Genomic DNA, 23,010 nt, shown 5'->3' on the forward strand with positions numbered 1-23,010 from the left:
TTTCCCCCTTCTTGCTTCCCACCCACGTCCCTTTCCCCATCTCTCTCTCTACTCCCCCTCCGGGTGGCTCGGTCTAGTGCCTGGCCCACCCATACACTCAAAGCGCAGAGGAGGCTCCCCCTCCTTGGGGTAAGAAGGGTTGCCTCGTGGTTAAGGCACAGGCCTGGGCGGGGGGGGGGGGCGGGCAGGTGTTCTGGGTTTGGTTCTCTGCTCTGCCACAGACTCCCTGCTTAGCCCTGGGAAAGTCACTTCACCTCTAGATCCCACCTGCCAAATGGGGCTAATACTGACCCTGCCTCTTAGGCTAAATCCATTCATGGCTATGTCATGATGGGGGAAATGAACATACCAAGGTTGGTAGATTTGAGCTGAATTTCTCCACAGCCTGAGAATGAGAGCCAGCTCCACATAGGGGGGAACAGGAGAGAGAGGGGCTCAGGCCAGCTCCCCACGGGGGGGGGGGGAGGGGAGGGGATTCAGCCCTGCAGCTTCTGCCACTAAGGCAGCTGGGGGCTTCAGCGCCACAGCTCCTGCCAGGGTCAGGGCTTCTTCCCCGCCCCGCGCAGCTCCTGCCGGGGTTGGGGGCTTCTTCTCCCCCTAAACCACCACCAGCCCTAGGCTAGCTGGGCTCACTTGGGTCACCTATCAGAGGGGTAGCCGTGTTAGTCTGGATCTAACAGATGTTAGTCTTTACGGTGTCACAGGTCTCTTTGTTGGGTCACCTGATGGCTGCTGTGGCCAGAGTGGAGTCTGAAACCCTACAGGCGGATGCCACGATGGCCACCAGCCCAAGAGGTGCGGAAGCAGGGGTGGGAAGAGGCAGAGTGGGGGCGGGGCCCCTTCTGACTCTCGGCCAGGCACTGACCCTACGAGGCCCCCCGCTCTAGTGACCTGTGCGGCAAGGGCCAGGCACTGCGCCTGCGCGTCCCCCTGCCGCCGCTAGATGTCGCCCCACGCCAACGGGCTCAGCCTCCGCCCCCGCCCACCGGCAGAGAGGAGGTTACGAGCCGCCATCTTCTCGCAGGTTTCGTTAACCAAGCGGCGTGCGGGGCTGCCGGCGGGTTAGCGGAGTCCGCGCGGTAAGTTTTACCATGGGAAGGGGCCGCTGCCGCCCGCTAGCCGCGACGGCAGGGGACGCGGCAGCTCGGCTAGCGACGGGGAGGGGGAGGGTCTCTGGGCTCCCACTACAGGGGGCGGGACACGACTCACCCCCCCCCCTTCGGGACAGTGCCTGGGGCGGGCAGGACTGTTCCCGCCCCTCCGGGGGTGTCCTGGGCGGGGGCTTTACTCTTCCCCCTCCCTGAGTCTCCCCCCCCCCCCCCAGCCCCTCCTGAGCAGGGCACGCCCGGGAGGGCGAGGCAGAGACTCTGATCCCCACCCCGCCTCTCAGTGGGGGGTCCCCCAGGAGGGGGGCAGGGTCTCTCATTTCCCCTACTGCTAGTGCAGTATAAATTACATAACACATTTTTGGGTGGTTTTCAAGATCCACCCACACCTTGTAATACTTTGTAATATGGAAACAAACATGTAAAATTAAAGGACCCACAAATCTTAGGGCGTTAACCTGATTTATGGACAGCCCCGAAGAGCCAACTTGAGTCCGCCAGGGAGTTCTGTTACCTTGATAAACTGGACCCATCCTAAGGTTCATTCACTTCTAATTCCCCCATTTCCAACTGTGGCACACCGGTGTAGAGCCCTCTGAATTTATCTCCATCCAAAATTGCAGTGCTGTGTTGGCAGTCTCACCTATGGCTTTGCTGCATTAACCTGTACATAATGCATTGCATGCTATTTGTCCACACGTCTGGAGTACAGCTGACTTTTCAACTTCATTTGTGCCTCTGGTTTATCTGTACTTGTGTCTCCCCCTGTTAGCTCATTTAAGGGGTAAGGTCATTTAAAGAGTTGCTTTTCTTCCTGTTAATCTTCTGGACCTGAAAGGTTGAAGAGTTATAACAGTAATACTTCTGTATATGTAGCTGTTTATCAAATATTATGGATATTTATTAAATCACTAAAAATGTAGAGGATTAAAGCAGCAAGTAAAATAGTATGAAATGACAAGCAAACTGGTGTGTGTCATAAGCCAAAGTCTCTTTGAAATGAGGAAGTGTTTTCAAGATACTGCTATATCAAAGACTTAACCAAAAAAGTCAAAGTTCACTTTGAAAAGGTCTGCTTCTAGAAAGTATCAGAACTAATGTTTTATAGCTCACAAGAAAATAAATTAGGGGATTGCTTTTTTGAAATCCAGTTCTAAGGGTACTGATATTTCTATAGCACAAGGACAGGACTACTTTTCTTGGTGAACCTGCCTTTCTAGAGGCTTTAGCAGTCTCAAATAGTAAGATCAGAGGAACGTTTTCAGTTAAAGTATTCGTCATTGGAAATTACAGATCAACTGGCTCCTAAGTAATCATGCTATTTAATTTTTTGTCACATAATTTATTTTCATAGGGTAATAATAAAAAATCTTTGAATAAACTAAATTCCGATAAAGGTTTTCAGGTTTGAATAATTTTTTTAGTTACTCATAAAAAAGGTGTTTCTGTACAAAGAAAACCCCAAACAGGGGGGATTGTTTTAACCATTTTCTTAGCAAGTTGCAAAGTATCTGCAATTAGAGTGACCAGATGAGATGAAGAAAATATCAGGACACCGGGGGGGGGAACGAGTGCTGCCGGCTGAGCAAAATATCGGGACAAATTGCGTCCCGACCAGAGATGGGTCGGGACGCGGGACAAACAGCTAAAAATCGGGGCGGTCCCGAACGTCTGGTCACCCTATCTGCAATGAAACCCTCAACTCCCATTGGAGTCAAGTGCACAACTTCACTTTTATTTAACATGGTAACTGAAACCTCAGGTTTTGCAAGTTTGTCTAAATGTAGCCCTCTGCCAATGGGTAACCTAAAACTCGTTCTGCTGACCTTCATGTTTAGTAGATTTTCTGTAAAAGAAGCTACAAACTGTTTACCAGTTAATGGGATCTCAGGGTGCATGGTCCCTTAGAAAACTTGGTAGCATACAGGGGGGGAAAATCAGTTTACAAATAAGGATAAAAAAGAGATGATTTTGAACAGATAAATATTACATTTCAGAAGACTGATATCTAAGGGCATGGCTACACTTGCAGATGTAGAGTGCTTTGAGTTAAACCAGCCTTCGTAGAGCGCAGTAGGGAAAGCGCTGCAATCTGTCCACGCTGACAGCTGCAAGAACACTGGCGTGACCACTTTAGCAGCTCTTGCAATGGCCACAGAGAGCAGTGCATTGTGGTAGCTATCCCAGCATGTAAGTGGCTGCAACATGCTTTTCAAATGAGGGGGGTGGGGTGGAGTGTGTTGTGTATATGTGGGGGGAGAGAGTGGGTTTTTGGGGGGCTGAGAGCATGTCAGCATGCGGTCTTGTAAGTTCAGACAGCAACAGACACCCCCCCACACCTCCCCTGCCTCTCTCTCACACAGCATTCCACAGTAATGCTTGCTTTGTCTCGGAGCAGATAAGCATGCTGGCTGTCAGAACCGGAGCTTTCAAAGGGCATATCGGCATGCCTGCAGTGATTCCAAAACAATGACAAGAGTGGCCACTTGACTTAAGGGGATTATGGGACGTTTCCGGAGGCTGATCAGAGCGCAGTAATGCAACACCTCATTCACACTGACACCTGGGCGTTTCAGCCAATGCGCACCAAGTGTTAATCTTCTCACCAAGGTGGAGTACCAGGAGCGCTCTAGCCCTGGAGTCAGAGCGCTCTATGTGCCTTGCCAGTGTGGACAGGTAGTGAGCTAGGGCACCCGGGGCTGCTTTAATGCGCTGTAACTCGCAAGTGTAGCCAAGCCCTAATTTTCTGATGTCATTACAGGATTAATAACAAAATGGAGGCTTTATTTTGTTAGATTACTAAATTATGTGCCATTAGAGCAGATTTAAAAAAAAAAAATCTAAGAAATCTTGTGGGACAGTATCAAAAGGAGAATCTCTTCTTCCCTCCCCTCCCCCATAGGGAAAGACCTTAACGATTAATCACAATTTTTCTTTTTTTTAATCTGATTCCGTTTACTTATTAAAATCTTGTCTGCCCTTCAAAATTCCTGCAAATAAGTGAAATCTTCTTGTGAAGGTGTTAGTATTTCATCTTTGAGAGTCATTAATTTCGAATTGAAAACATGACAATGATTTCACAGTAAAAACAAAAAATCCCCCAAATTTCTAAAACACCTCTCAAATTGGCAGGGTCGAAAACTGCTCCTGCCATTCTTATAGGAATAAATCCCACTGTTAACATATCTGCTTTGTATGAACTTTATTGGGTCTTCTTAGAGAGAGATGGAAACATGTGGCCTTCCTTGTCCAAATTAAAATACATATATATTTCCCTAGCTTCTCTGCCGGCTCCCTGTGTGAAGAAAGTAATAATTGTTCGTTTTCTCTCCAGGTCTTCTGCAAGCTTAGTTCTTTGAGTCCTGATACAATATGACACAATATAGATCTTCGCAATTTGCAAATGTACTTAAAACTTTCATTCAAACAATTCTCGAGTTCTTTGCACCTACGCCCACTTTTTTCTGCCTTAGCCTTTCTTCGTTTTGGCTCAGCTACCACTCTCCTGATTCCTACTAGTTCTGAGAGATGTTTGCCATTTACAAGATTCTTTGCGTAGTCAGGTTATGTATTTTAGCTGGTTCATTCTTTCTCTCTAAATATTTTATACTTTTTTATTTCACGGGTTTGTCTGATGTTTAGATTTTTGTGCTGGATGTGCTATAAATGGGTTAAATAAATATTTAATTATTGCTTTTGACGCAGTTTTCCACAGTTTCCAACTGTCTTTGTAAAATTGTATTTCCTTTAAGAGTATTTAATTTTGTCCTTGAATGTGGTTTTAGGGATACATAAAACTGCATAAAATCTAGTTTATTACTAGCAATACTACATTATTTTATCTCAAGATGGTTAAGTCCCTAGAAAACATTCATATGGGTTTTACTGTCTTTTTAATGTCAGTGTTTATTAATATAAGAGATTTCAGTTTAATAAAACAGACTATATTCTTCCTCATCTCCTTTTAAAAAGATGCAGGCTGAGCACCTGTCCTTTGTCATGTTACTTTAAAATAACACTTTCCCAGGAAGTGTTATCATTGTAGAGCATTGAACAGAACATGACTTCTATCCTAATATATAGGATGTTGTTTTGTTGGGCTTTTCATTTAAGGAACAAAAACTGTTGAACTCCAATTCTGCCAAGTTTAGACCATCTTGAAAAATACCAGAAACCCCTTACCAAGTCAAAATGTCAAATGGGTTATTCTTCCTGCTGCCTTATTAAAGGCATTTATAAATAAATATAATTTTTTCAACTTGGTTTTGGTTTTCCTGAAGCATGTTAGCAGTCTCAGGGCCTGTTAGTTTCTCTTTCATATTGTGCTTGCAAACATAAAAGGCTGTTTTGCTTTTATGTAGTACAATCAGTAAACTAAGATTAATCTGGATTTTTTTAGGATTTCTACTTGCTGCCTGTAGGTAGCTACATTCATGGCTTTTGTTTTTGTTTGATGTTGCTCATGGAACACTAACTACTGTGATGGAAAACTGTTCATGCACATAGAATGTCAGCCAAACTGGTGAACAAGTTCTGCACTAGTTCCGGAACTCTGGTGTCTTTGCCCTGTGTTCTTAGAAGTAAAAGCAAGAAGAGTTTCTAATGACTGCTCCAACTGATATGAGAAAAACTTTTTAAAAGATATCTCTGTTACTGACAAACATTATCTGACTGGTTTGATTTCTAATATTTTGGTCGGTAGGCTTCATTTCCGGCTGCTTTGCACCTGCAGAATCAATCCAAGACCTGTTTTCAGGTCAATTCAGTATGCAGTCCCATTAGGGTTCACTGGTAGCTGAACTAACATTAGACACTAAAGCACTAGTCACATTTTCTATCTGTTGATATCACACCTAGGGTAGGTGAGGGGGGTGACAAGGAAATGGGGTGAGAAGGGCATGAATGTCCAAAGAAGGGCAAGAGTTCAGACACCAGAGGGGAAGAAAGGGGGGGGGAAATGTATTCCTGTAGAAATGGTATCTTATCAGGTAGAAGTACTGACTCTGAAAAATCCAATTCAGGGCACTGGTGGGAGGGAAACAGGAGGACTGAATCACCTGACCGAAGGCAACCAACCAAAAAACATTGGGGCATGACCCTTATGTTTTAGATCAGCACTTGACAAATCTACTTGTCCAATCACCAGTGAGAATAGGAAGCTTTACTTGGTGTATTGGAGATTCATCCATTAGTTTTGTAGAATTTAATAGCACTTAAAAATAAGCTTCCAGGCCTTGTGAATAAAACCAAATAGCAGAGCCCCCAGCCTCAAATTTCTTTTGAGCTCCTGAGAGAGGTATAAACTGCCTCCATGCATTTCAGGGGTGTTATAGAAAGACATCAGAATTATCTGTCTTATAGAAATCTGAAAAATCCACACCTCTGAGAGATGTAGCTATACCGATGTAAATTCCCAGCATAGACCAGCCCACAGACCAGACAAATTGTAGAGGGTCAAAACTTACTCCCTTCTTGGTTTTGGCTTTATTCACAGGAATAAAGGAATTCGAAATGAAACCTAAAATCCAGCTAAGGTGTTTTCCTCCGGCTTGGTTGGTCCCTGAATTCCTTTTTCAGGATTACTCAGCCTCTGCTCTAAAGTAGCTTTATGTAGAGAATAATTCCCACCTCTCTTTTATCTCTGTAGGATAGTGAGCTATCTGCAGCAGAGTCGGTAGAACCCACTAATCTTTCCCAGGAGAATGAATCAATGTCTACTAAGAGAGTGGTATGTCTCATGCATATACTGCCAGCCTGTTAGGAACTTCCAGGAGGCTTCAAATACAGTAACTCCTCACTTAAAGTTGTAGTTATGTTCCTGAAAAATGCAACTTTAAGTGAAACAATGTTAAATGAATCAAATTGTCCCATAAGATTTAATGTAAATGCGGGGGTTAGGTTCAAAGGAAATTTTTGGGGGGCAGACAAAAGGCATTATATACTGTACTGTGGTTGGGAAGTGCCCCAGGCTTACCTCACACAGGCACAGCCCCCTGCAGGCAAGGACGCTAGGAAGCAGCAGCAGCGACAGCTTCCCCGCTCCTGCCCCTCCCTCCCAGAAAGTCCTAAGCGCGAAGTGCTGGGAGGGAGGGGGAGGAGCAGGGAAGCCTTGCATTTCCACTCCTCCCCCTCCCTCCCAGAAAATCCTAAACGCTGCTAAACAGCTGTTTGGCGGTGCTTAGGACTTGCTGGGAGGGAGGGGGAGGAGTGGAGACGCAGCGCTTCTCTGCTCCTCCTCCTCCCTCCCAGAAAGTCCTAAGCACCACCAAACGGGGGAAGCGCTGGGAGGGAGGGGGAGGAGGCGGAGAAGCGGAACTTGTGCAATGCTCCCTTGTAAAGTTGCTGCTCTTCCACAGAATCTTACAAGCAGGCAGCCAAATGACGTTATAAGGGAGCATTGCACAACTTTAAATGAGCATGTTCCCTAATTGAGCAGGGACGTAACATTGAAACAACGTTAAGCGGGACGATGTTAAATGAGGAGTTACTGTATCCCAATCACATACTCCAAATGCTGCGTTCACTTTGACCATAGGTGACAATTTTGTTTAAGTTAGCCTTTAATTTTAGTCATTGGTGGAGAAATCCACTAAATTTCTGAAGTGTATCCTACAGGAAAAGAAAGTTAAATGTATAACAGCTCTGTCTCTATATCTTTAGATGGCCATTTACTTGTTGCCACATACTGTCTTGTGTCTTATGTTTTATGTAAAGCAAAAACACAATACTGTCTCTGCATGATCGTCTGGCAGAGCTTATATATTTTTCCCAAGGGGCTTAAGAAAGTGTCTCTCAAAAAAATAAACACATTTCTAGAAAAATGTTTCATTTTGAATAAAGTAACATAAGAAATTATGTAAAATATTCAAAGAGCAGTTGTGTAAATTTGCACAGAGGCATGTCGTTAATGCACTTTAGGGCACTGAGCTGGCTAAATCGTTCTTAATCTAGGTCAGCCTGCTGCTTTGGAAGGAAAACACTGACAATTTTTCATGAATTTGCACATGCCTTGAACTCAAGAAGACATAGTTGAGCTAAGATAATAGGTCCAAATGCAGACTTGTACATTAAACTTTTCTATGCAGCATAAATATATAATTAAATAGCAATTGACTCAATACTTTTTTGAGCTTGAAAATGAAATTGGGACATGATGATAAAGCTAAAAATTATGTGGCTCCAAAAGAAGAAATAAAATTGCATTAATTTATCATATTTGAAAACAACTTAGTGATGACTAATACAACTACCTAATCGACGTGCTGTTCAGTTGTATTTTGCCATTACTCCCTGTACTACATTTCTTCTATGTGTGGTCTCTTCCTTCTTCGCATCTCCCCTATCTACTACTTAAACCATCTGTGTAGGTTTCCCCCCCCTCCCCCCTCCCTTCTCTCCTTCCCTGGTATCTCACCCTCACAGATGCATTTCCCATATATGCTGCTTCCTTGTTACTTCTGGGGAAACTTGTCTAATTTTGGCCTTCCCCTTAACTCCACCCTATCTCTGCTTCTCTAGTCTTTACTTCATCAGTCCCCTTCTCATGCTTCATCTGGGATTCATAGATTTAAAAAGAAAAAAAAAATTAATGCCAGAAAGCAACTTTGTGATCATCTACTCTGACTTCCTGCATAACATCGGAATGCCTTTTCCCTCTCCAAAAACATCACTGCTAGCCATGGCTTCTTAATTACTCACTTCGTCCATTTTCCTGCATCAGAAACATGAACTCCCCTTTGAATCACATCGCCTGTACAGCAGTTCTCCCCAAAGGCGGCCTCTTCTCTCAAATATAGCTCACCCCAAATTGTCCCCGAAGGACATAGTGGGGGGATTATCTTCTCCTGACGTCTGCACCTGCTGTACAGCTTCTCTTTGAATATCCTCCTTCGAGCAACACTTCATGGGATTCCTGGCTACGTGGAAGGGAGAAATCATCTAACATTCCACCATCTTCCTTCCTTTCAGAGTTTGACACTTGGTTTTTCTCTTTCCTTTACCATAATCTTCCATCTTCATTCATGGCAGTTTCAGCTTCCGCACTCTCCTCGAGCCCCTGAGTTTCTGCCTTTTTGCTCTTATATTCTCGTTTGACATCTCCCATCACAGTGGTCTTCACTCATCAACCTAGTCTTCACTAAACACCAGCCTAATAGGTGCTTCACTAAGTACCTGTTATCTTTCCATCATTGAGCTCCCTCTTTCTGACGATCACCTCATGCAGCATTGTGCACTGACTCATGTCTCCTTTTTATCTTGACCTTCTGCAATGTCCAATATGTCAGTGTTCATAGTGTCTCTGCCACTTTAGTCCTGTATTCTGCTCTCTCTCTGCCTGTGGTATCTCTGTGTCTGCCGCCTGCTGAATCTCTACTGCCGTGAACTCTTTTGTCTTTCTTTTCAAAGGGTTGACTCAGCCTCTCGCAACTACACCTATCACTAGCTGACCCCCAATATCTGTTTCCTCTGTTCTTGTGCCTCCAAATGCCTCTGGTGAAAGTCCCATGGCTTTGCAGACTCTCCACTATAAATTTATCCTCTGTTAGCTCTGCCATCTTCCTGATCAACTAGCACTAGTCCTGAACTCATTGACTACCATGCTCACTGTCTCAGCTTGCTACCTTTCGTATCCTCCAATGTACCAATTGTGTACAGCTCTCCTCCATATCAAATCTTCTTTCCATGCCTATCATGCTTATCCTATTGTCTTATTGTTGACACAGCCAGTGCTCCCTATCTCTCAGGTTCACAACCGTGTGGTTATATATGACTTCTCTCTCTCCTGTGTGCACACATCCCTGCTTTGGCCATATCCTGCCATTCCTATATAATTTCAAAGATCTGGATTGGAATTTGGGAGACCCAAGTTCAGTTAGTGGCTCTGCCAGAGGATTCCTGTGTGAATGTAGGCAAACTTTTTGGGTTGTTTCCTTCTCTTTAAAATGGGGATAATACTTCCTGACTTTGTGTTTTGAGGAGAAATTCATTGTTCATGAGGTGAACGGATATTACAATAATGGGGGCATATAAATAAATAGATTCTTATTTGTTTGGACAGCACCTGGCATTGTGTGTAGTGCAAATTAAAAATAAGTGGCTTTTACTTTATAAATATCCAGAAGTGCTTTGTTTAGTTGTACTATAATTTGCAAGTATGGAAGCCAACATATAGTGTTAGAATCCGTAGAATCTTGTTGAAACTGTCTTATGTTTGTGATTCATTGAGGAATGGAACAGATCTATCAGGCTCCTATTCTGTTTTCTGACAAAGTCCAGACATATAACTTCTGTGGAAATGTCTATCCTATGGAGAAAGGCAGCACGCTCACTGGAAACTAGGAGTAGTTATATCAAGGAAATATTTACTATATTTACTATAGACTGGTGGGAAGTAGCCCATCTTGTATATGTCCCTTACATGTTTGTGGGTTTGGGGTTGCTATGGGATAAGTAAAGCCATGAATTTGAATAGACATTAAGTACTTAAACTGAGAGCAGTGTCCTAGGCATAATTAGTTCACTGTTATTTGGTTGATGTAAAACCTTTATATTACATTATAACAGACCCGTGACTTCAAGGCCAGCATTTTCAAAAAATGATTAGTGATTTTGGATGCCGAAAAGGGCCTGATTTGCAGAATGTGAGTGACGCTAAGGGGTTCTGTCACTGCCTGCCTTGTAACCTGGGGGGCCTTAATGCTGTGCAGGTATGGTTAAATTCTCTGACACCAGTAGCTAGTCCACAAGTGTAAGGTCTCACTAGCCCAGTTACTCTTTGCAGGTTGACATCAACAGCTTAGTCTTCTTAAATACAACCTCCCTAAGTTCTGAACTACCAAACACTTGCAGTTTTCCCCTCTGGTTCATAACTAAGGCTGCAAGTTTGTCACGGAAAGTCACGGATTCCGTGACTTCTACAGCGGCCAGTGCGCCTGGCTCGGGCAGCTCAGGCAGCCCCTGCTCCAGTTGCACCAGCCAGTGCTGGGGCAGTCTCGGGCCACCGTGCCCCCCTCTGCCCCCCAGCAGCGGAGTTTGGGTGTGGTAGGGGCCAGGGGGTTGGGGCATGGGACGGCGTGAGATGGGCTGTGGGTGGCACTTACCGGGGGGGCTCCCTGGAAGCGGCGACATCCTCCTCGCTCAGCTGCTAGGCAGAGGTGTGGCCAGGCAGCTTTGCACGCTGTCTCTACCCAGAGCGCTGGCTTCGCAGCTCCCATTGGCCAGGAACCGCGGTCAGTGGGAGCTGCGGGAGCAGCACCTGCTGGCGGAGGCGCAGAGCCAAGTAGGGAGCCTGCTGGCCCTGTCACCTCCCCCACCCAGCACCAGTGAGGGTCCCACGCTGCAAACCTGCACCCTCCCAGCACCCGGGCTGCATGCCACAAACCTGCGCGCCCCTCCCTCTCCCAGACCCCCCTCCAAGTTTTAGTCGGGCGTATATAGTAAATGTCATGGACAGGCCCCGGGCCGTGAATTTTTGTTTACTGCCAGTGACCTGTCCATGACTTTTACTTAAAATACCCGTGACTAAAACATAGCCTTATTCATAACCCCTGAAGGGTGAAACCAACCCTCCTGATACCAGCTTACTTTGGCGCACATGCTACACACCAGAGACCTGTTTGGATGAAAATAATTAAAGTTGATTTAATAGGAAAAACATAGATTCAATGATGAAATAGTAAGTGGAAGCAAACATACAAATTACACAGAAAATAAACATAAAAGGCAACCTCAGGTTTTACACTTTTGTATTAGATAAAATCCCTTTCCTAATAAAGTTAACTATTGCTTTAAGACAGTTTCACAGCATACCCGTTAATTGTAGGAGTGATCCAGCATGCACAAACAGCCCTCTGTGTACAGACTGTCCCTCAGGTTCTGGATTGAAAATTTGCAGTCCCAAGCCTGTTTTTAAAGTATTCCTCTCTGCTCTTCCCCCTCCTCCCCCCACATGGGCTATGGTAGAAAATTAAGTCAGATTAACTACGTTGCTTGGAGGTGTGAAAAATCCAGGGGTTTGAGTGGCATAGTTAAACTGGCTTAACCCTTGGTGTAGACAGCACTAGGTTGATGGAAGGATTCTTCCATAGATCTAGTTACTGCCTCTCAGGGAGATGAATTACCTACGCTGATCAGAGAACCCCTCCAGTCAGTATATAGGTAGTGTACACACTGAAGTGCTAAGTGTGCTAAATCCCTGGTGACTCATGGTTATTCAGTGTAGGGAAATTCCCTCTTGGCTTGATAGCCAGGATGTCTTTCTGTTAATGCCTTTTTTCCTGGGTTGAACAATGGATGGTTACTTGAAGCTTGTTTTATGTAAATACCTGACTTGGGAGGTGCCCCTCCCTGCTTGACTGCTCACCATTCTGCTATGAGGGATAGTTGTACAAATTATGACCAAAAACAACAAGGAGTCCGGTGGCACCTTAACGACTAACAGATTTATTTGGGCATAAGCTAGAAGTGGGTTTTTAAATTGATTCAAGTACTCATTTTTGGTTTAAACCTTCTGTTCTGCCCTTGGTGTCTGGACCCTGATTGTCACAGTGAATATACACCATTTTCTGAAAACCTGATCCCTTTAATTAGCCTTAAATTGGACACCTAAAATTACAAGTCAGTTTTTAAAATCTTTGCTTTAATATTCAAAATTTAATGTGGAAACTATTATTAATTAGATCTCAATTGGTATTTTGGGGAGGGGAATAGAATGTACTTTGATTCAGGTTTCTTGTCCAGTAGATGTGATCTGAAAAGGGTTGCTGATAGTAAATTAGTTCTGTAGCTCTGACCTCTTGAAGATAGATTGTAAAATTTCCTTTCCTTCCTCTATTTTTCTATCAATAAGAATTTAAAAATTGCAACCTGTTTTAGGGATTAGTAGAAGATAGGAGAAGAGACTAGAATTTGCCCTCAATTAATTAACCTAATTCTGAATTTGATTATGGATAAGTGATTGGATGATGACAGGTAGAGCTCTGCAAATCTGCAGATATCCGCTATATATCTGTGGACAATTTTTGCAGATCGCAGCCTCGATACAGATTTTGCATCTGCACAGGGCCCTAATGGTTGCAATGATTGGATGATGATCAGGGATTACATCATATAGGATGGGAAGTCACAGCAACAATAGTACGATCTAGGATATTTCTATTCTCTCTCTTTTATCATTGCATAACTGTCCAATGGGATTTATTGTTAATTGCTGGTCAGCACCCAGCAGTGCACCCTCAGTGGGTGAGGAAGGTCATTAGCATTTTAGCTCTTTTTTTTTTTTTTTATTAAATGGGAATTTTGCAAATCCAAATTTGGGAGCAAATCTCTCTTTTAGAAGTGAAAATTGTAACACAGGGCAGGTACCATGCACATTAAACTGTTCTAAGAGAACCTGGGAGGCTCCAAGTTAATTTTGGACTTGAAAACTATCCAAAATTTTCTTAACTGGAGCAACAACATATATTTAAAAAAATGTATTTAATGGGATCTAGATACTGAAGTCATAATTCCGTCTAGTGTTGATGGCATTGATGGATATGAGCTGAAGGTGCATATTTCTTGCCAGTTAATCATCTTTCTTCCGCATGTCATTTTCTGGACAATTTTCTGTTAACCAGGAAAGCAAACTGCAGTTTGAGTATATAACTTCATGTACAATATCCTAATTAGGGTCAATCAGTCATTTGTAGAGGCTGATGGGTATGCTGTAATCTTTTAAAGTTTGCAATGGATATTGTGCTCTCTCTTAAATTATAATGAGTTCTATTTAAATATATTCATGACATAGCAATCTCTGTTTGTGATCCCTAGATACAAAGATGATTTTAAGGGTTAAATAAAATTGACCTTTGTTATCAAAGCTACTTTTGTCTGAATTTTACTTCTTTTAATAAAGCCGCCACACTTTGGTCAGTATTTAAATCCTACTCATATCTTTTTGCTTTGTGCTTATTCATGTAACCCTGTGCAGGATTGAGCCCTTTATGAAGCCAGTCTGTCTTGGGTTGCTCTAATTAAAAGCTGATTCACGGTCCATGGAAAAAATTGAAAACAAATCAGTCCCTTTCTCACTTAACTTGTTAACATGGCTCATTTGTTTCTGTTTGGCATAACTGGTTCCAGCTCAATATCCCATTCATTCATCTGTGATTTCTGAAGTTGAAACATTCTGTGCATTTTATGCAGAGCAGAAAGTTCCTGTGTCCCTCTACAATGTGTCTCAAATTCATAAAGCCTGTTCATCCATAGTACTACTATTTAAATCAATTAGATTTAACATAGGCACGTCCTGGTGCACTGTAATTTCTTCTATCTATTTTGCAGTGTCTGGCAACCTGACTTAGTATGCAGCTACTGAAAAATATAATTCATATTCATAACCTGCTATGAAACCAATAAACTAAATTTCTGCTAATTACATTTTAGTATATAATGCAGGGGTTCTCAAACTGGGGGTCAGGACCTCTCAGGGGGTCGTGAGGTTATTATGTGGGGGGTCATGAGCTGTCAGCCTGTACCCCGAACCCCGCTTTGCATTCAGCATTTATAATAGTGTTAAATGTATAAAAAAGTGTTTTTAATTTATAAGGGGGGGGGTGTCACATTCAGAGGCTTGCTATGTGAAAGGGGTCACCAGTACAAAAGTTTGAGAACCACTGATATAATGGTAATGGGGGCGGGAGTTGTTGCTGGGTGGAGGCGGGGTGGCTTTCTGCTGAGTTTAACCAACCAGACACAAGGGCCATTACAAGAGCCCAATGTGGAACTGTGTGGTCGTGGGGGAGGCTTTGAAAGCGTACTTTAACAGTCTCAGCCACATTAATGTGCTATGCTTAACTGTGCTCTGGCCCTGAAGGTTTGTGGGTTTTTAGGAACGGTGTAGTACTTGGTATACATTTATACATTGTCGTATAGTGAACCTATGAATTATTGTATTTTGCTGTACATTTATAACTATTACATTATTTTAACTGAAACTATGAATTATGCAGTGTACATTTGCTTGTTGTACATTTACACATTATTGGGTGTTTTGAACCTCTGAGTTTTGTGGTGCTGGATGCTTTACAAGCACTGGGTGCTTTGAGTACCACTATGCATACTGCAGTATGTGTGGTAAACTAATCAAGATTATTTAAAAAAAAAAAAAAAAAAAAAAAAGGTATTTTATTGACTGACAAAAGCAGTCGGGGGGGGGGGGGAGACCCAATATGTAAATAAAAAAGGACAATATAAATTAACTGAACGGAAGTTTAAATTTAGAAAGGCAGCAAATGGTTCTGGCCCTTTCAATGCAGAAATGCAATCCATTTTGGCTACAAGTACATCAACTGTGACTCTCATAGGTTGGTGTATGTGAAGCTGTGGTTGACCTTACTGTCCACCGGTCTGCTGTGGTAGAGGTAGGGATAGGGATGTAATCCATGATGCCAAGTGGATTGTGGAGAGTTGTAGCGAGCTACCACCATGGAGTTCTCCAGGGACTGCAAGGGTGGCAAGTCGGACATGTGATTGTTGAACCTGTAGGTCAACTAGAATCTGCAGCATTTGTGTTTGTTGCCTGAGAAGTTCCATTATGTCCTGATGCATCTCCCACTCCCTCTTCTCATGGGATTCTTGGATCTTTGTACATTTTCTCCTCTCCCTCTTCATGCTGTCTACCATGTTGGCCCACCAGGCCCTGAGTTCACAACAAACACAACATGGGCTAGCAGGATCTCATTGAATGTATCTTCCCTAGTCCTCTTCTTTCTCCTCTGCATCAGGCTTCTACAGGTGTGGAGAGGGCACCCCTCAAGGCTGCAACAGCAGCAGCTGCAGATAAAACACAGATGTATCCATTGTATTTACAATCACAACAGAAAGTGAAAGTAAGTTTCAGAACTCCTTTCCCATAAAACTTTTTTTAATGACATGCTTATGGACACTTCAGCTGTGGAACACCTCTGCATAGCGCCATTCTCCAGCCCCAGCCATGGTGAGTATTGCCTGTGAGTGGCAATGGGTGTGGGTTGGGGGCTGACACTAACATTTTCAGTTGCTTTAAACAATTGTCCATATTTTCATTTGTTCATATTTCCTCTCTCTTTCGTTGATATGGTTGTAGATTCTCGCCATGCTTCTCTCTCCTCCATCTATGACCTTTGGTAAAGGGCCCATAGCAAAGTCTGCCCTGCCAACCCCTAGCCTGGACTAACCTGGCTCCTATGTGCTATGGTAATAGACACAAATAATAATAATTAGTGTTAAGGTTGTTGTGTTGTGATGAAACACCTTAAACATAAGATCCTTATTATGTGGGTTGTGTAAGACCTATGACTATTTTCTTGTTTTCTTGCATGCTTATGCCTTCTAAATGATGGGATAGATGACTCTGATTATCACTTAGCAACCATAACTACATTTGGAAACAAAGTTTTTTGTTTGTAAGATTCTAAGTAACTGAGTGAAATAAGCAGTATTATTGAAGTTATTCCCTACTAATTGTGCTAGGAACCATTTTGTAATCTGTTGTATAGTAAAGTTGCTTAATGGTTCCACTTATTTTTGTTTCTAGACCCTTCATTAAGAGGGCAGAAGGAAACTCTGAAAACTGAATCCATAAAAAGACACATGCTTTCTTTAAGGAGAGAAATAAAATACTCCAAATGAAAATTACATTCTGGGAATCTTTATGATGGTCCTCTTAGACTGAAGGCACCTGACTTTAGAGTTGAGGGTGAAAGAATAAAAATCCTTGTGACTAGAACCAAGCATAGAAGCCAGCAGGATCCTAATTTCTCCTAAGCAGTGTCTTTCTGTGACCTTGAGCAAGTCAGTTGATTTCCTTGTACCCCAATAAATCCAGCCAGAAAATTAAGCAAGACCTGACTGAAAATCAGATGAATAAAGTTGAGTAGAGCTCAATTTTCCTGGTGAAATAAATTACAGATAAGTCACAATACTGACTCCGCACCTACTCTTTATACAAATACATCAAAGGACTTAGGTTAACCTATGTTGCCCTCTTTATAAAATAACACAAAGGAAACAAACACTCCAGATAAAATACAGCTTTTTCAAATGGCCACTGACTGGGGACGGGGCGGGGGGATTTTTTTAAAAACTAGTTTTAAAAAAAAAAAAATCCCATGCTTTGCCATTTTATTAAGCCTTTCAAGTACCATTTCAGTTAGTAAACAGTGTCCTGCTTGATCTAGCTGCAGCTTTGCAGGTGCAGAGTGAACTTCAGCAAAGTGACATGAGTGACACATGCACAATTTGTGTGTCAGCTGGTACAGTATGTTCTGTCTGTTGACTCACTACACACACACACATTTCAAGATCAAGTGCATATTAAGCACCAACATTGCTCTTGTAGTTAATCTGTTGAGCACTACGTTTAATACTCCCCTGTGTCAGAAGCATGAGGATATACAATTATCTGTCTGACACAAGTGATACATTTTTTCACCCTGGTGCTTGTCACATGGAAGAGGAAAAAGAAATAATCCTGGATATATGATTATTTCCATCCTTAATCTCAATAAAAGTTACTTGGAACAAAAAGTGGGTTCCAGTCTTTGAATTCAGGCATCTCAAAGACAAGTGGCAGTGCGATGGTGTCATTCCTGTTGCATTCAATCATATCTGTTGCCACTTTGACAGCAAATTGAAATCTTGTTTCATATGAATAACCAGAGTTTATAGTCCTGCAGTTTAAATAATTTTCTTTTCTTCTTCTTTATACTTTCACATTTGCTGGCATCTTGATCCTCTATTGAGTTCTTGTCTTCTGTCACCTGATATGAACAAAATGTTGTCAAGTTGGCTCTGCAAATTGCTAGATTAGTGTAAAAGGGGGGGGGAGACCTTCAGATTAATACTTTAAAAATAGTTAAAAACAGGATTAATCAGGACTGTGTGCTCCTGGAAATGCTTCATGCTAAAATAGACTTTGTTCAGTGCATAAAAATAAGATATTTTATGCTCAGAAGTTGTGAAAAACCCTTTAGATATCATATAGGTACAGGCTGATAAAAATTAAACATCTTGATTACTGTGACTTTTAATAAATATGTGATGATGCAATCTGGCAAAATTTAAAATGTCTAGCTATCTTGTGCATATATACTCTACTCATTGAACTCAAGTTGGTTGCTGTTTATGTATTGCAAAGTGTTACCCATCTAACAGGTATGTCATATCTTTTGTCTGTTTTCTTTTTTTAATCTGAGTCTCAACAAAAACTTACTAATGTTTTAAATTGACTTTTCACTATTTGTGCTGCTTTTAATACTGTTATGGTATTGTAGCACAATATATTTCTCTATCTTGTTTAGTTTGAATAATACAGAATTATTTATTACATGTTAGAATGGATAGCTTTTATAGAAATTTTTTAACAATACAATTTTAATTTTCCATGTAAAAAGATGAATTTTTAAAGTAATTTGAATGATATAGTCTTATGGAATATAAAGTTCAGTGCACTCTAAGTACCAGGCTCAAAGTGAGTGCTTTGTATATCTGGGAAACTACTATAATGACACTTGGTGTGTTTTGTAATTGAGGGAATTTGTGTTTAAGTTATGACTGTCTTCTCCGTTGGATAAAAATACAAAGAAAGATAAAAGGACAGTCTGTTAAATAGAGTGTCATATTGAGTCTTTTTAAGTCATATTGGGATGAAATATAGTATAGTGTATATCCGTGAGGTCTTTTAATGCCTCCATTGCTGTAGGATCTAGGTGGCAGTGATTGGTTTTGTTGGGGGTGGGGCAGTTGGAAGGTTGCAGGTGGAAGATGGTTTCCTTCACAGAGAAAGACTATCTCCTCTGTTCCTTTGAAACATTACTTAGGAAGGTGAGAAGCAACAGGCAGCTAGTGTAATTAACAATTACTATGTGATAAAGCATTCTGCTTATGTTGGTTGAAGTCTTGACCATTTTATCAGTAATAATAATTGTATAAAAACATTGAATAATATAGGAATATTATTTTGGCAATATGAGATCAAGACGGCACATTTCCAAGAAAAAGGTTGATGCTGCAGATAATATTGGTGATTAAATTAGTACACCTTAACCCTGATATAACGCGACCTGATATAACACAAATTCGGATATAACGTGGTAAAGCAGTGCTCCAGGGGGACAGGGCTGCGCACTCCGGCGGATCAAAGCAAGTTCGATATAACGCGGTTTCACCTATATCACGTTATATCAGGGTAGAGGTGTACTTTCCCTTGTCCAATCTACATTTTTAAAATGTGAGAAGTGACTGGGAGGAGGAGAAGTGCAAGTCAATTTTTGGATACTTGCAAGCCACTGCTAAAATTAAACCTGTGTGGTGTATAGTTTGGAAAGCATTTGAGGTCCTTGGAATGTGAAGTTCTATAGAAAGATTGTCAGTGAATTGTAACATATTATGCCAGTTATTTAAACCCTGCTTTCTCAATATTCTGAGTTTGTAAAAGGAGAAAATATGTTGTCAACTCTCATCCATATCTTGTTTTTGTGAAGACTAGATTTTCAGCAGAAGAATCCAGAAAGGTGCTAATGGAGCTAGGTTTTGATTCTGTAATGAGAGTACAGGCACAGGGGTCTACCTGCACAGAGCTCATTGGAGGGCCTAGACCTTTTTCAGGAACCCATGTTTCTTTGCCAAATTAGTGCCTTACTAATAATACTATATTTAGATTATTAGGACAAATTCAGACGTGGTGTACGCAAGTACATTGACATCAGTGAAGTTGCATTCAATTACACCAGCTTTGTATTTATCTCTTTGTGTCTGGTACTGATCAGCATATCATGAAGAAGACAATGCTGAGCTTGAAAAGATGCAGCTGACTGCAGTCATAGTGATAAAAGGTTTCCATGGTCTGATTAATAAATCAAGATAAGCTGGACGAGGCTTTTGTACTTCAGAACATCTATGGCTAGAGCTTTAAAAATGTTGCATTATGGGAATTGTATCCCTCAATCATTTTGCCTTCTATTTAAAATTGTATTTAGGACATTTTGTGAGGAGAGAGATTTTGGGAGGAAAGATATGTGAACCTATAGTGGTCACATAACAATGTTAGTATAATGGTACAGAAACATTGCTTACTTAAAAATAAAAAGTTTACTTTTATATTAAAACTATTTTTAGAAGTGGGATACCTTGGAATCAATTAACTTGCAATAAAACATCACTTTACAAAAGTAGAATAGTTTTTAAGAGGACACCACTAGGTAGTTTAGGGTTAACAGTCATATTCTGTTTTAAAAAAACTATAGGCCCTAATGCTTTTAAAGGATTTTTAAAAATATATTTTTTTCATTTTGTTTGGATTTAAACATTCCCTTGTATTAAAAGCCCCCGCACTGCAGTGTTGGGCTAGTGTGAGAATCAGAATATGAAATTGACTGGGAACTGAATGTGAAACAAGCTGAGCTTAATGCAGACATTGAGTCGCTGCTCAGTGTGTCATGTTTTCTTCCCTCTCCCCCCCCTGGCATCAGGAGGAGATTCTGTGCAAAACATCCTATAACTGTTTCTGCATTATGGAGCCCTTCATCAAAGGGCTCCACAGGCAACTGCTGACATGGGAGCACCTGGCAACATGGCCATATGCCCATCACTGCGGTATCTGAACACCTAATAGATGGACTGTGAGGCAAGGATCCACAAACCAGTGTAAAGGTCGTTTTGTGGATTAATGAGATCTATGAGATTTGGGACCCAACCCCTACTACTTCCACTGGGGAGGGGGCAAAACCCACTTCCCTGACCAAAAAAAAAGGAAAGGGAACTGCCAGAGCATTCTTCTCCCCACCCTAATAATCTTCCAAAAGTGTTTCCATAGGAGGTGGTGATCCCCTCTCCAGTGTACTTAATAAATATAGTGGATTTGAACCATGTCACTTCTAGTGCTGGCTCCTTCCCTCCAGTGGCTCTTCAGAGTGTAAACAGGGTCTTGTTTCTTTTAATTTCCTGATCTGCTTGCTCCTAGCAGAGTTGGAGCTTTCATTTTAGAACCACATATATAAAGCTAGCCCTTACTGGGGGAGGAGGATGATTTTTCTTCCAGAGAGGAGAGATGGCTGTATAGGAAGTGGTATTACTTAAACCTATATACTTAAATGTGTTTGATTTACTATTTTATAGTATAACCGTTTAATAGTAATAAGGTTAAAAAAGACATGCTTTATGACCGTGCTGCTCAACTGGTGGATCGTGAAAGGCTGCCTGATGGATTGCAACCCACTGATTCGAAGCTATGATATCCTCTACTGCTAAGATCCAGTGGGAGCCTGAGCAGGGATGGGAAGGAGATCCTGCTGCTACTGGGGCTGCTACTTCTCCTGTTCTCCTTTTAGTTCTAGAGCAGCTCCTTTCCATATACCTGCAACTCCTATCCCGGGTTCGGCTCCGGAGCAGAGGAAGCAGTAAGGTCTTAGAACTGGCTTTGCAGCACCTTGGAATGACAATTTCCCCACCCTGGTTCTGAGCCAATGCCAGAGATAGGGGAAACGGTAAATTAAGCAGAAGCCCTGCTCAACCCAACAGCAGCCCTACCCCTTTCTTGATCTGCTTCCCACAAAATGGCTGAAAAAAATCATCCTGTGCCCTAAACCCCTTGGTGATCGTGAGATGATCTTTCAGCCATTTTGTGTGAGGCAGTCCAGAAAAAGGATTTTAGAACCACTACTCTACTCTGATACCAAAGGAACTATATATGAAAGCTTTACAATTTGTCAGGAAGACACCAGTACCCTCTGAGTGACTACCTACCTTTAATTTACTGTATCCCATTTCACCTTCCATTTAAATAAAACAAGAACCTTTTATTTATAAATAATGTTGAAATCTTGAACATGTAGTCTCTAGATATGTATGTTTGGCAGCATCATGTGTTTTAAGGTCCAAATTTTTCAGTATTTCTGAGGTTTCCACCTTAAACTATACTCCCTTGGAAAGCCTTTTAGGAATAATATTTTTCTTGCCTGCATATATCTGAAGCTACTGTAGTAAAAATAAATAATGCGTTCTGTGAATGCATTCTAGTAGTAGTAATGATGATAAGCTCATATAGGGTTCTTCACAGAAACAATTCTCAAGCACTTTAAAATTCAAGTAGTACTTTAAAAAAAAAAGGCAATCAACACAAATCTTTTCACATTTGATTATTTAAAAAAGGTGGGGGTTGGCTCTCTATCCCATAGGGAATGGATTCCACAGATGCTCTGCATAATTACTGAAGGCCCTTGCCTTTCAAACATCTAAACAATTATCTAGGTCAGATCTGTAAATCAGCTGATGTAGCTCTTTAAAGACAAATAGAAAGATAGCAACTGTGTAAGGTATAAAATATCCATATTATTAACCTTAGAGGTCATTACACTAGGTATAAAATTACCAGTGATTAAATCTAGGGTTTACAAGGTGTTTCTGTGACACCTTGTAAACACAGAACTGGTCTCCCACTCCTTTTATTTTCTTAATGTGCTCATTGGGCACCTACCTGTGTCTTTTTGACAATGCAAACGGTAGTCTCTGGGTGCAAAAATATTATTTTTTCCTCCTCTGAACTTTCTGAAAGATTCTTCCTCATCCTTTGATTAAGTACAATAGTCTATAACCAAGTGAAATGATAAAATCTATTTTGTCCTTTAAAAATGTAATGAATATTAATACAGAAGTGGGGGGAAACAACAAAACTGACAGCTAAAGGCACATTTTTGTTAGATGTCTTTTGAGTTAGTTTTTAAAAAAATTTCTCATCTTCGTCTCCAGAGTGAAAGCTGCTTCTTCAATGCATGCAGCAGATATAAAAGCTTGTGGGTTTTATGTAGCATTGAACCAAAATCTTTCATGCCAGTAACTGCTGACAGTATAGAGAAATGTTTCGTTTTTTTTTTTTAAAGTTTGAGCA

At 41.6% G+C, this 23,010-nt stretch overlaps 1 protein-coding gene across 1 annotated transcript in view; it reads left to right on the forward strand.

Annotated features, from left to right (window-relative positions):
- The first annotated feature begins 1,049 nt into the window (after positions 1 to 1,049).
- The window catches only part of XIAP (X-linked inhibitor of apoptosis), a 43,042-nt gene continuing 21,081 nt past the window's right edge, over positions 1,050 to 23,010 (forward strand). Inside the window, exon 1 of the mRNA XM_065411107.1 lies at positions 1,050 to 1,079. The gene's annotated coding sequence lies outside the window, so the exon portion shown is untranslated. The remainder of the gene's footprint in view (positions 1,080 to 23,010) is intronic.

This window comes from Emys orbicularis, chromosome 9 (genome assembly GCF_028017835.1).
Source record: "Emys orbicularis isolate rEmyOrb1 chromosome 9, rEmyOrb1.hap1, whole genome shotgun sequence".
NCBI classification, from domain to species: Eukaryota; Metazoa; Chordata; order Testudines; family Emydidae; genus Emys; species Emys orbicularis.